At 40.7% G+C, this 12,492-nt stretch overlaps 1 protein-coding gene across 1 annotated transcript in view; it reads left to right on the top strand.

Annotated features, from left to right (window-relative positions):
* Positions 1 to 423: 423 nt before the first annotated feature.
* Positions 424 to 12,492, top strand: part of nlgn3a (neuroligin 3a) — a 593,492-nt gene continuing 581,423 nt past the window's right edge. The window contains 1 exon segment of the mRNA XM_034181354.1: positions 424 to 646. The gene's annotated coding sequence lies outside the window, so the exon portion shown is untranslated.

Below are 12,492 nucleotides of genomic sequence, written 5' to 3'. Positions count from 1 at the left end.
GCTTCCTATCTCTCTCGCATGCTCCCATGTCTGAGGAGTACCTTAGAATTTCACCGTTATTTATATGAGGCATTATCAGAAAATGGAGTGAGTGAAAATGGAAGAATTTGCAAGTTGTGGTCCAGAGAATCTGTCTCCAGAATGATGTAGGTGGGAGTACTGAAGTGTGGCCAATCAAAAAATGAAATAATTAACAAAAATACTCCTTTTCGCTGCTTTTGTGAAAGAGCTGTCAGATTTTTTTTTTTTTTAAAGTGTAGAGTAGAAGGCATCAATCCATCTGCTTCTTTTCATGTACGGTGCGTCATGCGCCCTTGGTTACCTTAGTAACTCTCCATCTCCAAACGGCGCTCCCGAGGATTCGGATCGCGCCGCGCGTTCTCGCCGAGCTCGTGTTGAGCCCAAGACGTGGGGGGGAAATAACATCCCAACGCGCCAGGACGAGGAGGAGGTGTTCCGTGGCGAAAAATGATCACAAATCCATGAAGATGGCACGATGGGGGAGAACCGCAGGCGCTGACTGACAGGAAGGTCACTGCGCACACCGAATGTGGATATTTGGACTGCAAGTGAAGATCGCAGAGCTTGAAGCACTGTGCTGGCTTTTTGTTTAAGGCATGGAGGGATTTACATCTCGACAAGGCAGGTGAGTCATTTCACGATACGGGAACAAAATACTGTGCGCGGTGAAGATGCCACCGTTGGGTTACTTTGTCATTCTGTTTGCGAAAGAGCGCTGATTTTTTTTTTCTTTCTTTTTTGGGGGGGATGCGGCAGGAAGCGCGAGTACTTCCAAAAAAGACGGATTTTTAAGCACTTGACGGACTATCCAGAGTCTTTTGCTGGCGCTGGCCTGTGAAAGCAGCTCAAAAAATATCAATGTTCAGAGCACTTGTTACTTATATCGCTTTTGCGCGATGGAGCAGTGACGCGCGCTCCTCATCCACCTTAACGCAACAGAAACACGTTGTTTTTTGTTTTTTTCTTGAGCAACGAATAGAGACATTCACACTTTAACGAAAACGAACAATTTCTTAAACTAAGTAGGCACTCAGAGCGCCTCCCTTCGCCAGAGCAGGATGGAGATGGTGAGAGAGGAGGGCGGGCACAATTCTGCTCCGCCTCCACCCCATCTATCAATCAATCAATCAATTTTTTTTATATAGCGCCAAATCACAACAAACAGTTGCCCCAAGGCACTTTATATTGTAAGGCAAGGCCATACAATAATTATGTAAAACCCCAACGGTCAAAACGACCCCCTGTGAGCAAGCACTTGGCTACAGTGGGAAGGAAAAACTCCCTTTTAACAGGAAGAAACCTCCAGCAGAACCAGGCTCAGGGAGGGGCAGTCTTCTGCTGGGACTGGTTGGGGCTGAGGGAGAGAACCAGGAAAAAGACATGCTGTGGAGGGGAGCAGAGATCGATCACTAATGATTAAATGCAGAGTGGTGCATACAGAGCAAAAAGAGAAAGAAACAGTGCATCATGGGAACCCCCCAGCAGTCTACGTCTATAGCAGCATAACTAAGGGATGGTTCAGGGTCACCTGATCCAGCCCTAACTATAAGCTTTAGCAAAAAGGAAAGTTTTAAGCCTAATCTTAAAAGTAGAGAGGGTGTCTGTCTCCCTGATCTGAATTGGGAGCTGGTTCCACAGGAGAGGAGCCTGAAAGCTGAAGGCTCTGCCTCCCATTCTACTCTTACAAACCCTAGGAACTACAAGTAAGCCTGCAGTCTGAGAGCGAAGCGCTCTATTGGGGTGATATGGTACTACGAGGTCCCTAAGATAAGATGGGACCTGATTATTCAAAACCTTATAAGTAAGAAGAAGAATTTTAAATTCTATTCTAGAATTAACAGGAAGCCAATGAAGAGAGGCCAATATGGGTGAGATATGCTCTCTCCTTCTAGTCCCCGTCAGTACTCTAGCTGCAGCATTTTGAATTAACTGAAGGCTTTTTAGGGAACTTTTAGGACAACCTGATAATAATGAATTACAATAGTCCAGCCTAGAGGAAATAAATGCATGAATTAGTTTTTCAGCATCACTCTGAGACAAGACCTTTCTGATTTTAGAGATATTGCGTAAATGCAAAAAAGCAGTCCTACATATTTGTTTAATATGCGCTTTGAATGACATATCCTGATCAAAAATGACTCCAAGATTTCTCACAGTATTACTAGAGGTCAGGGTAATGCCATCCACAGTAAGGATCTGGTTAGACACCATGTTTCTAAGATTTGTGGGGCCAAGTACAATAACTTCAGTTTTATCTGAGTTTAAAAGCAGGAAATTAGAGGTCATCCATGTCTTTATGTCTGTAAGACAATCCTGCAGTTTAGCTAATTGGTGTGTGTTGTCTGGCTTCATGGATAGATAAAGCTGGGTATCATCTGCGTAACAATGAAAATTTAAGCAATACCGTCTAATAATACTGCCTAAGGGAAGCATATATAAAGTGAATAAAATTGGTCCTAGCACAGAACCTTGTGGAACTCCATAATTAACTTTAGTCTGTGAAGAAGATTCCCCATTTACATGAACAAATTGTAATCTATTAGACAAATATGATTCAAACCACCGCAGCGCAGTGCCTTTAATACCTATGGCATGCTCTAATCTCTGTAATAAAATTTTATGGTCAACAGTATCAAAAGCAGCACTGAGGTCTAACAGAACAAGCACAGAGATGAGTCCACTGTCCGAGGCCATAAGAAGATCATTTGTAACCTTCACTAATGCTGTTTCTGTACTATGATGAATTCTAAAACCTGACTGAAACTCTTCAAATAGACCATTCCTCTGCAGATGATCAGTTAGCTGTTTTACAACTACCCTTTCAAGAATTTTTGAGAGAAAAGGAAGGTTGGAGATTGGCCTATAATTAGCTAAGATAACTGGGTCAAGTGATGGCTTTTTAAGTAATGGTTTAATTACTGCCACCTTAAAAGCCTGTGGTACATAGCCAACTAACAAAGATAGATTGATCATATTTAAGATCGAAGCATTAAATAATGGTAGGGCTTCCTTGAGCAGCCTGGTAGGAATGGGGTCTAATAAACATGTTGATGGTTTGGATGAAGTAACTAATGAAAATAACTCAGACAGAACAATCGGAGAGAAAGAGTCTAACCAAATACCGGCATCACTGAAAGCAGCCAAAGATAACGATACGTCTTTGGGATGGTTATGAGTAATTTTTTCTCTAATAGTTAAAATTTTGTTAGCAAAGAAAGTCATGAACTCATTACTAGTTAAAGTTAATGGAATACTCAGCTCAATAGAGCTTTGACTCTTTGTCAGCCTGGCTACAGTGCTGAAAAGAAACCTGGGGTTGTTCTTATTTTCTTCAATTAGTGATGAGTAGAAAGATGTCCTAGCTTTACGGAGGGCTTTTTTATAGAGCAACAGACTCTTTTTCCAGGCTAAGTGAAGATCTTCTAAATTAGTGAGACGCCATTTCCTCTCCAACTTACGGGTTATCTGCTTTAAGCTACGAGTTTGAGAGTTATACCATGGAGTCAGACACTTCTGATTTAAAGCTCTCTTTTTCAGAGGAGCTACAGCATCCAAAGCTGTCTTCAATGAGGATGTAAAACTATTGACGAGATACTCTATCTCCCTTACAGAGTTTAGGTAGCTACTCTGCACTGTGTTGTTATATGGCATTAGAGAACATAAAGAAGGAATCATATCCTTAAACCTAGTTACAGCGCTTTCTGAAAGACTTCTAGTGTAATGAAACTTATTCCCTACTGCTGGGTAGTCCATCAGAGTAAATGTAAATGTTATTAAAAAATGATCAGACAGAAGGGAGTTTTCAGGGAATACTGTTAAGTCTTCTATTTCCATACCATAAGTCAGAACAAGATCTAAGATATGATTAAAGTGGTGGGTGGACTCATTTACTTTTTGAGCAAAGCCAATAGAGTCTAATAATAGATTAAATGCAGTGTTGAGGCTGTCATTCTCAGCATCTGTGTGGATGTTAAAATCGCCCACTATAATTATCTTATCTGAGCTAAGCACTAAGTCAGACAAAAGGTCTGAAAATTCACAGAGAAACTCACAGTAACGACCAGGTGGACGATAGATAATAACAAATAAAACTGGTTTTTGGGACTTCCAATTTGGATGGACAAGACTAAGAGACAAGCTTTCAAATGAATTAAAGCTCTGTCTGGGTTTTTGATTAATTAATAAGCTGGAATGGAAGATTGCTGCTAATCCACCGCCCCGGCCCGTGCTACGAGCATTCTGACAGTTAGTGTGACTCGGGGGTGTTGACTCATTTAAACTAACATATTCATCCTGCTGTAACCAGGTTTCTGTTAGGCAGAATAAATCAATATGTTGATCAATTATTATATCATTTACCAACAGGGACTTAGAAGAGAGAGACCTAATGTTTAATAGACCACATTTAACTGTTTTAGTCTGTGGTGCAGTTGAAGGTGCTATATTATTTTTTCTTTTTGAATTTTTATGCTTAAATAGATTTTTGCTGGTTATTGGTAGTCTGGGAGCAGGCACCGTCTCTACGGGGATGGGGTAATGAGGGGATGGCAGGGGGAGAGAAGCTGCAGAGAGGTGTGTAAGACTACAACTCTGCTTCCTGGTCCCAACCCTGGATAGTCACGGTTTGGAGGATTTAAGAAAATTAGCCAGATTTCTAGAAATGAGAGCTGCTCCATCCAAAGTGGGATGGATGCCGTCTCTCCTAACAAGACCAGGTTTTCCCCAGAAGCTTTGCCAGAAGCTTGGATTCGGACTGCATCTGTGGAGACTGTGCTGCACAACTTGGTGGTAAAGCAAGAAAATGGGGAAAAAGAGGTAGATCCTGATCACCACCATAAATGCTTAAGATATCTTGCACACAAATGATTAGAAAAGCAGACAGATTGCTGGAATAATGTTTTCCCTCTGTCAGTTGGTCAGAGTGACCTCAGATGCATAAAATTTATTTTACTTATTTTTAATGCTACAAGAATCCATCCATCTCTGTGTCTTTTTGTGAGGATGCATTACACAGGCGTACTTGAGGATTTCAAGTTTTTGAGTTCTTTTTGAAGTTTTGCATCAAAAGTTGTTTCTTGGATGAGCTTAGATGCATCAAACCTTTGTCACGTTCCTTCGACTGTAATGCAAATGAAGAGAGTTTGCCCCGACATGCATTTTTTCCCAGCAACATTTTTTTCCCCAAGTGTCTTAAGCAGTGAACATAAATAAATACGCAATTTAGTCTGTGCGAATATTTTTCCTCAGCTTCCTAAAACTTTACCACCTGCATTTACAAGAAGACACAGATGTTGTGATTTATTCCATGACCTTGCCGTTTTATGGAATGCATTGGAAATAGCTTCACTTTCTGAATACCAGCTATATGGAGTGTATGAGGCACCCTTATTCTTGCTTATCAAGTGGTATAGTTCTAATTTAAATAAAAAATAATGTCTTCCAGGCTTCAGATGTCTATTTTTTTTTGGAGGTGCGGTGCAATCTTGAAGATAAATGGTGTCATTGTAGTCAGCTGTGAGAGTTGATTCCCCAAAGGGAAGAGGGAGTGAACATGGCAAGCAAGAGTTGTCATGGTGATTGGTTGAATAAGCAGTGTGTCCCTGAAACCTAAGCATTTAGGAAACGACCCAGTCTCTTATTTGGCACGATGTCACCCTCAAAGAAACATTTAAGGAATAATAGGTGCAGTTGTATGTTAAAACCTCTGAAATCTGGGCAGTTGAATTTTGATTTGCAGGCACGCTGTATCCCTTCGTGTGTTTTCAGCATCGTGGGGAGAATTATGAATGCTTCTATTGCTTGTTAATTCTCTCTCTGGCCCATCACTGTGTTTGCATTCCAGTCCAGTAACGTGTTATTCTTCAAGCTCCCTGCTGTTTTAATAGCAGGTTTTTTTTTTTTTTTTTTTTTTTTTTTTTTTCTGAAATATTCTTTGCTGTGCTTGAATTGGGCAACTTAATTCATGGTGCTTTCTACTTCTGATGTTGCAGAATAATTAGCAAGCATGAAGGCGACGTGCTGAAAGTATCTGAAGGCTTGTGAAGTGCTGGCATGCACGCACACACACACACACACACACACACAGACATTTGAAGTGCAGCAGTGAGTCTCTTGTTTGCCCCGTGAGTCTCCAAACTGCTCATGAAAAGCTCCTTGAGACTCCAAGTCTGCTGCAAAGGTCAGCACAGCTTGGTCCTGAGCGTGCATTCACCTGAGCGTGTGCCGGCCTGACTTAACATGGATGAGCAGCGCACCGCTCTTTTGCATGAGAGGGTTCTGGCGCTCATTATTGCGCTTTACCTTCAGATTATGCAGACTGAGGTGTGCGATTGCACATCCTTTGTTGCACATGGGAGAAGGCAAAAGAAGGTGAATGTTATTTCTGTTTTCTAATATTCTTCATTGTGTTGACATGTTGTCTTGAAGCAGCAGGCGCTGGAGCTGAATAATTTCCCAAATGAATATCCTCTGACCTTCTGAAAATGTGTCCTATCACCACCTATCTCATGCTCGCGGAAAAGCCTGCTATTGTTCTCGCAACTTGTTTTCACAACTTTGCAATGTGCAGAAAGAAAGTGTTGCACAAATATGATGCATTTGGACACACTTCCAATTTCAACGGATGATCAAGCAAAACAAGCGACTGTTTTGTCCTTGATGGCTCATTATCTGAGTAGACTGGATTTGAAACATCCTCTAAAGCTTTATTCATGATGTTTCTGAAAGAGGAGACATTCATTCAGTATACATAATTTGACTCATTACCATTTACAATGGACCTCTGGAGTTTATCAGCCTGGCCTCTATTTTGAGATGTTTTTGGATTCACCTTTTCACTCAGGACAAAAACAGTTTTAATCTGTCAACACAAACACTGTCACAGGCTAAAGAGCTTCACAGTGTGACTGTATGGGCCAAGCAGCTTATTGCCACTGAAGAAGAATTAGCCGAATCCCAATACTCATCCTTTGCCATTCGTGTGAATGTGCAAAATGAAGGAAAATGGTGAAGTGTGTGTGTGTGGGGGGGGGGGAGACTATGTGCTATCATTCCCAGTGTTATGCGATCAATGCAGAAGTGCCTAAATCTGAGTCAGTTATAAGTCATTCCCCGTCAGATGTTTGGGTTTGCATTTCTTTATTTTCTCTCAGTAATTTCTTTAACAGAGAAAAGACAATGATTAACCATTGATTAGGGCCCCTTCACATATAAGACGAAAGATGCGGAAACTGGAAGAAAATCCACAAACCATAAACAAAGTGGGGAACCACGAAACATTCCACCTACTGTCGGGAGGAACTCACGGTCAGACAAACGGTTTCATGCATGCTCATGTTCGCACAGACGAACACAGTGCGAGCATGTGGAAAGTCATGCACACAGCAGCGGAGGGAAAAATCAATAAAACACCACAATTAATAATACTTAATTCCTCTTATAAAGTAGCAGGGGTGGTGGCCAAGTGGTTAATGTGCTTGGTTTCAGTGCAGAAAAAAGTATTATTATGTGTTTGACAACACATTCCACACACCAATTTATGTGTGTGTGTGTGTGTGTGTGGCGGCGGGGTGGTCTGGCACAGTTACACCCTTGTGTATTGCCAGGTGACACCACACTCGTGTTGCACTTTGACAGTTTTCGCGAACAGGTCGAATGTGATCGCCTGCTGTCTACCATCGTACCATGTGCGCGAATAGCCCCGCCTTTTCTATGTGTGCAGCGAGCAGTGTTGGATGTTTGTGTGTGAAACCTGGAATTTGGCCAACACCTGCCGAGAGGGGGATCGAGTGAGCACGTGCACGGCATTCGCTGTCTTTCTGCCACTTGTGTGCGCGAATGGTTGTAGGAACAGGTGTACGAGGCGTTTGAGGCAGCTCAGATTTTTCACTAATGGCATACAATTCCTCCTTCGTGCTCTAGTCGGCTTCAATCGTGTTATGTGTGAAGGGGCCATTAACAGTGGCCTATTTTTTAAACAAAATTAAAAATCCATTGTCCATGTAAAACATATACAAATCAATCTCATTCTATAGCCCATCCTATATGTTTATGTGACAGTGAAGAGAATATTAACACTGGAGTGAAATGCAGTCTGTTGTGGGAACACACATTTGAAAATCATTGCTTTAAACTGTCATTTTAAAGTGAGCGCTCCTGAATTTGAACTTGTGCCACAAACACTGCACACTTCCCGGGACAAAACATTTTCAAGGCACATTCGTTTTTTTTTTTTGTTTTTTTTTGGTAAATGTTCATTAAATCACATTTTGCTGAAAATGTGTGTCTGATTGAATTGTCATTTTGCTCTTATGATCATTAACACACCCAAAATCCTCTATTACATACTGCTGTCTTTGTCATGTTACCACCCGCTGTAATATACACAACCCAGTCTCATGCCAAGTCGTGATTCAGCAGCACAAAATGTCCATTAATCTATTGGTTTGTGATATTGTGACGAAAAGCGCCTCATTTTCATCATGGCAGCACAAATTCATTTTAATTCATTCCGTGATTGTTGCACGAAATTAAAAGTGGAGCAGGGGGGTCGGGGTGGTATGGTTAGGGTTGGGGAAGGAGTAAGATTAGGTTATGGTTAAGAAAAATTTGACTCATTTCATGATGGCAGCACGAAGAAAAAAAAAACATGAGACTGGTTTGCATATACACTGCTATTCTTAGTGAATCACCTGCAAAATGTTCACTAACCCAATGTGCAAAAGTTTAGTGTCAACAAAATGTAGCACTCACTATATGGGATTTTAGCAAATTAGGCCATAAATGTGAAGAAACCTTTTAAAATGAATGATTATACAGTTAGCTTCTTAGCTTAGCCTTCTGCCCATTTAGCGGTGCCTGTCACCAACAGATGTAGTTGAAATTTTAGCTTGCCCTACACAGCTACAGCTGTTTAACCATGTCAGTGTTTGCATTCTAACACAATACTGCATCAATTTAAAAAAATGCACCCTGTAAAAATGCATTTTCCACCCAGCTGGAAATGGGTCCTGGCCTTGGTTCGTAAAGTAACCTTCAATGGAGTGGAGTTGTGTCCAGGAGAAGTGATAGACTCTCATCCAGTGTCCGGGACAAGCACCAGAATCGATGGGGCTCAAGACCTCTATAGGTTTTTAATTGCTCAACACAAAAGCGGCTCTGAAAGCTGATGAGGCAAAAAATAAGTGAAATGTTTAAAATCTCAATCAAACTGTTTAGCCTGACATGTCATTTGGGATCTTTTGTTATCTGGTCATCGACAACATAGATTTAGAGGCTAATGAAGAATGAAAAACTTGTCTCTTCACATCTGCCCATGAGGATGCACTTTCATTTTAATTTAATTGCATCGTTTGTTGGAAAAATGCCCTGATTGTTTTTTTTTTTTTCCGTCTTGAATGAGCCAATATTCACTATTATATCTGTGTCATTTGAATAATGAATAAGAAATTGCTCGTGGCCCAAAAACATCTCCCTGACGAACAGGTTTCCCTGCCAAAGACCAATGTCTGGTTCGTAAACGGGATTCTTTTGGACATCACCGTTCTTACTACAAAGCAGATGCCACACAGTATGTCTCCACTCACTGTCTGCCAGGAGTTATCTGCTATGTAATTATTTATTAATGAAACCATTTACACTCAAAACACTCAACACATTGGAAGCAGAATTGAATAAGATTTATGATTGTTTTCAATTTTACAGAAGGGTTTTTGAAAAATCAACAACTTGGTAGGATTGGGGTGTGGGCAACAGTGACCTTCTATAGGCAAGAGTATGCATTGCCGTATGTTGACTTGCATTAACATTTACTGGAATAACACAATTTCTTTCATATATTACATGCAATCTTTATTCAAACTTGTACAGAGCGTCCAGAAATAATTCACAGTGCTTCAGTTTTCCACATTTTGTTATGTTACAGCCTTTTTCCAAAATAGAGTAAATTCATTTTCCCCTCAAAATTCTACTCACAACACCCCATAATGACAACATGATTTTTTTTTTTGACAAATGAAGTAAAAATAAAAACTAAGAAATCACATGTACATAAGTGTTAACACCCTTTGCTCAATAATTTGTTGATGCACCTTTAGCAGCAATTACAGCATCATGTCTTCTTGAATGTGATGTCACAAGCTTGGCACAAGGTGTACTCCAGTTAAGCTGTAGAGACATCTCTAGGTGGAAAGAGGATGCACCTGAGCTCAATGTTGAGCTTCATGATAAAGGGTGTGAATTCTTAGGTACATGTGATTTCATAGTTTATTTTGTTTTTTGTTTTGTTTTTTAAATACATTTGCAAAAATCTCAAAAGACCTTTTTCACATTGTCATTATGGGGTATTGTGTGTAGAATTTTGAGAGGAAAAAATTAATTTAATCCATTTTAGAATAAGGATGTACCATAAAGTGTGGAAAAAAAATGAAGCATTGGGAATACTTTCCGGATGCACTACATGTCTGTGTTGAGTAGAAAAATGGGTTCTTGTGGTTGTAATAACATGGAAATGGGAGCAAATGATGTGCTGGCTGTGTGACAGTTAAACAGTCACCTGGTCAGATACAGAAATTAAATTAGGCCTGTTTTTAAAACTTTGCCAGTGCCCAATAACCCTCAAACACTACATAATCCAGGACGGCCCTGCCTGCTGATTTAGACATAATAGTGCAAACACTTACATGTCTGACCACTGGCAGAACATCTATTACCATCTGGAACACATCCCTAAGTTATATGCTAACAATGTGCAGATTGGCGATTCATTGTGTCATTGTTGAAAAATACAATTTTGATTTGTAAATGTGAGAGTGACTCGAGGAGGTACCTTATTTGTTATTGTTCAGTTAACAATATTTTTGATGTTACACTTAATCCACAACCATAATCCTGAATCATTACATCATTATTGGCCCTAACCTCCACGGTAAACTGCTCTGTGCATTAAGGTTGGCTGAGACACCTGTTACCATTCATAGAACAGCTGCACCTCTTGTGATACACCTCCCACATTGCCTAATATTCCATTTCAAAGCAGGTCCCTGTAAATTGGAGGTATTTTACCTGTGGCTGTGGCATCTTACCTGTGGCAGAATGAGAGCATATTGGGTTTCCAATCGGGTTCCACAGCATATATACAGTGTATCCACAAAGTATTCACAATGCTTCAGTTTTCCACATTTTATGTTACAGCCTGCTTCCAATATTGATGAAATTCAGTTTTTTCCTCAAAATTCTTCACACGATACCCAATAATGACGATGTGAAAAAAGTGTTTTTGAGATTTTTGCAAATTTATTAAAAATAAAAAACTGAGAAATCACATGTACATAAAGCCTGGTTCACACGACAGGATTTTAAAATTATCTTTAGGTTTCCAAAACCTGAGAGTCCACACACATGAAGATAAAAAATCATGGATCTAACAGGTTTGGTCGTACAGTGTGTGGTGTTCAGCCACACGGTAATAACAACAACACCACACACGAACAGATTTAACACACCAACATTTACAGTTCAGACAGGAAATCTCGCCAAAATCTCTCGAGATTAAACGTGACTTCAGAGTAAACAAACAGAGGTACTTTGTGGACTATTTAAAACAGAGGGAAAAACGATAAAAAAAAGGAAAAGGAAAGGCGTTCTTTAAAGAAGTGGAGACAGCGCGACCACCGGACTTTCTAGTAAGTCAGAACAGCTGTTTTGATTTTATTTTCCGCTCCGTACGTCCGTCACATCGCTTTCTGATTGGCTGCACGTCACATTCAGCAGGCTGTGAGCTCGTTTGTGGTCGGAGGACACAACACACGCTGCGATATCGGGCCAAAAAAACCCAACATGTTGAATATCCCCGATTTGCGATCGGAGCGCTCCTGACGCCCTTCTGAGCAGATCAGAGTGCTCTTAACCCACCACATACGACAGGAATATCTGATAAGATTATCTTTGACTTCATCACGATTGTCGGGGCATCCTTACGATTGTCGGAAGGGGAAGATCGGGTCCGATATCGGCCTAATTATCCTGCCGTGTGAACCCGGCTTAAGTATTCACAGACTTTGCCATGAAGCTCAGAATTGAGCTCAGGTGCATCTTGTTTCCACTGATCATCCTTGAGATGTTTCTACAGCTTAGTGGGAGTCCACCTGGGGTAGTAACTTCAGTTGATTGCACATGATTTGGAAAGATACACACCTGTCCACATATAAGGTCCCACAGTTAACAGTGCATGTCAGAACGTAAAACAAATATGAAGTCAAACGAATTGTCAGGAGACGTCCGTGACAGGATTGACTCAAGGCACAAATCTGGGGAAGGGTACAGAAACATTTCTGCTCCTTTGAAGGTCCCAATGAGCACAGTGGCTTACATCTTCTGTAAATGGAAGACATTCAGATCCACCAGGACTGGGGGAGAAGGGCCTTAGTCGGGGAGGTGACCAAGATTTTTATATAGTGAACATTTATAACAGTT

The sequence above is a fragment of the Thalassophryne amazonica genome, chromosome 11 (assembly GCF_902500255.1).
Source record: "Thalassophryne amazonica chromosome 11, fThaAma1.1, whole genome shotgun sequence".
Lineage (NCBI taxonomy): Eukaryota > Metazoa > Chordata > Actinopteri > Batrachoidiformes > Batrachoididae > Thalassophryne > Thalassophryne amazonica.
Note: the sequence above shows the minus strand (reverse complement) of the source record. Positions and strands in the feature narration are given on the sequence as shown.